We start from the raw sequence: 3,681 nt of genomic DNA, 5'->3' as shown, positions 1-3,681 counted from the left end.
TTTATTTATTTTCTTTTTACGTATGCATTTCTTAATATACTTATTCACTTATTTATTCATTTTAAAGAAGGTTATTTTGGTGGTAATTATGTTTTGTCACTTGATTTCTTTTGTCTGTGTTGGGAAGAGGAGAAAAGGGTATTTCTAAATACTAAAGAAATACTAAAAGACAACAAAAAGGCTTATATCTACTCTTAGTTGGTCCAGCACCGTGGGACAACTCTATTGTGATGTGTGTTGAGGAATACTGCTACCTTCTCGTAATAAACGACATTTTCCCCCGGTTCTTTGCATAAAGCACAGGTCCCTTGATTGATCTTGAAACAATACACTGCAGAACTCTGTTTCTAAATGGTCGCTTTTAAGACAAGCGGGCTAACCCAGGTTTTGGGGATTTCCAGAAATCTTGACCTACACCAAAAGTGGGTATTTGCTCTATCTATAAGAGAGGTTTGGTTTCATTGGTGTGTATGTCTGTTTGGTTAAAGAGAAAACCCTCCTTTTCTTTTAAAGAAACTAAACAAGGGGCAAAAACTTTACCTTCGATTTTCTCTAAACAGCATTTTTCGGGATAGCCCACTTGTGCTTAAAACCGATCAAACAAACGAACGCCCTGAATACTTTTATCTCTTGCCTTTTCTGGCGTCTTGATTAATTTACAAGTGTTTGGGGGATTTTCTTGTTCTCAGAGCATAAGGAAAATAATCATAGCATGACATAACATGTATTTTTAAAGTCTTTTTCTCCTCCTTTCCTCCCAGACAGATACACGACATAAAAAGGACCCAACCAGGTCGTTAGTGTTTTTACAAAAATTAATTGTGTTCAGCGTTCAGAAGTTTTTGAAAGTTGGCATAATGTACCCGGGCTCCAAAACTACCAACTTGAAAACAGGGAATCCTGGTGAAGTAAAAACAAGAGAAAAAATAATCCTTTTTAGTGTGTATACATTATGGAATAACGAACAGAGAAAAGAATCAACACTTTTTAAAAATATACCTACATGTTTGTAGACCGACTTGCATCAATGACAGCTAGTAGAGACTGTTCCCAGACCCAGTTAATCCCTCATTTTGTCAAGACTATGCAAAACCAGACGCTCATTTCACGCCATTTTTTTTTGTCCTGAGAGAAATTAGTGCAAATTGTAATAGTAGATTCAAATTAGAATAGTAGACGCAAATTAAGTCATGATGAGAAATTAATTTGCTAATTGGCGTGGCGATGATGGTTAATATATGTGAGGCAGCGTGGTGGAATCAGGCTCTCGTCAATTTTTGGGCATGTAGAGTTATTGGTGTCATCTTAAAGCTTGTTCACTTGTCTTTATTTGGATGAAAAAAATATCCATTTATCTTTAGTACAAGTTGAGATATTTGCGAATGAAGGAGATGGGATCACCTGTTTTCAGAGGTAAAATTAGTGAGAAAATGGCTGTCAAAGATTAGTTATTTCCTTAGCTTAAGAGTCCGTGGCAAGTAGAAGTTTACATTTATTGTACCTTTATTCGGTGTTTTTCTGAAAAATCCACTCACAAATTAGTTCTTTAATGGGCATGAAAGGTGTTGAGCCAAAAAAACAAAAATTTGATAAAATTTCACAAACCTGCAGAAATATGCAAGTTTCTTCATTTTGATTATTTTGACGAGAGCCTGATTCCACCACGCTGCCTCACATATTTTACTGCAGGTTTTCTCGTCGTTGCCGAAGACAAACGATACCAGGAGACTAAATCGTATTTATAGTCAAATCTTCTCCCTTAAGCAGCATCGTAATTCTTTCACGTCTCGCTTGCCTATGAACTTAGCATTTTCCGTGTTGTAGGTGTTTTTGTCGAGACGTTGGTATGTGCTTGCATTGCTGTAACAATCATAATTATTATGTTCATTCTCTTCCCCCCTCCCCATTTCAATAAAAATGTTTGTTCTTTTTTAGTATACCCACACAGAAAAGGAAATAAAGGAGGAGGGGGGGGGAGGGAGAGGGAAAGGGATAAAGATAAAGAAAGGGAGAAGGAAGGAAAGAAAGAGAGTGTGTGTGTGTGTGTGTGTGTGTGTGTGTGTGTGTGTGTGTGAGAGAGAGAGAGAGAGAGAGAGAGAGAGAGAGGTAGAAAGAGAGAGAGAAAAATAGATAGAGAGTGAGAGAGAGAAAGATAGATAGATAGATAGATAGATAGATAGATAGATAGATAGATAGATAGATAGATAGATAGATAGATAGATAGATAGATAGATAGATAGACAGATAGATAGAGATTTAAGAAAAAGAGAAAGAGAAAGAGAACGTTAATCATCACACACGGAAACACATATACACACACACACACACACACACACACACACACACACACACACACACATACACACACACACACACACGCACACACAGAGGCAGAAGAGAAACACATTATAAATTATATTGAAAAACAGCAAGAGCCAGCATCGAGCATCTTTAGCCATCCTTCCGAGAAATAAAAGGATAAAGGTTTGAAAAGAAAGAAATGCTTGTCCCGTAGACAAACACCTGGGATATAGCAATGCCTAGAATATGGCAGCGCATACCGCACGCCCCATCCTGCTTATTGTATCAAGAACGACTTCCGTCTAACTATTGACGCTATTTTGGTAATAAACAAAGAACTTCCTCTTTATCATCCTATAGGGAAGGTACTTCCAGTCAACCTTTTTATTATGCCTCCCAAGGACGGACTGATGTTTTTACTAATAACAACGCTACCTTTACTGGCATCTTTTGGCTTCTTACGACTATGGCGTCACTCTTTCTAACACAGATGGATCTTTACGTTTAACTGAATAAGTAGGGAAGGGGGGGGGGGGCTACACCTGAAGGCTATCTCGCTTATTACTAGGCCAAATTTTACCAAATTTCAAACATACAACAAGCATAGTATGGGGTTTTAATATCTACAATCAAATTTGAGAGAAAAGTTTCTTTTCCATGGATGCAGCGGCCATATTGGATTTTGTTGACATGTCTTACGTAATGAATACCGTACTTATTGCTCATGGAAATTGATTGGCTTTTTTTGCATTCGTGTTAACAAACACTAAATCTATGTTTTTTCCTAAACGAATTAGACAAATTTTTATGAATTTTTTCCTGAGTATTCCGGAACATCGGGTCTTCAAGCGTTCGAATGAACAGAATGCGAGAGTTGCAATGAGTTTAAGGCGTATCGGGCTCTTATTGTCGTCGACGATGTGTTACAATTTTTAAAGTCAAAAAAGCATTTTTTTTTCAGAAGAGAAAAATAACTGTTTAATTCTTTTTAACAATATTACCATCTATAATATTTCATCTTTTCTCGCCTTTTCCATCATTTAGAATTTGAATTATGATAAAATATTTTCAAGCTCATGAAACCGATACACAGGTTAAACCTATCCGTACGTCGTGTTTTACCATCGCATCCTTACGACATGGGGAACTCTGTGCCACCACTCTCTAAAGAGGAAATTTACTCGTTAATCCGATCCGTACGCTTAGAATAGCAATCTGTCAAGATGATTTTTTGAAAAAATACTGAAAGTTTCAAAGAGATCTCTGTATTAGAAGTATTCTAAAATGTGAAGAATACAACCCCGGGGCGTACATATAGGGTTAAGAAATTGCAGTAAAGAATAGTAGATTACAATGGTGCTTAGTACAGCTAATTAAATG

The sequence above is a fragment of the Aplysia californica genome, unplaced genomic scaffold (assembly GCF_000002075.1).
Source record: "Aplysia californica isolate F4 #8 unplaced genomic scaffold, AplCal3.0 scaffold00207, whole genome shotgun sequence".
Taxonomy (NCBI): domain Eukaryota; kingdom Metazoa; phylum Mollusca; class Gastropoda; order Aplysiida; family Aplysiidae; genus Aplysia; species Aplysia californica.
This window is presented reverse-complemented; position numbering follows the sequence as displayed.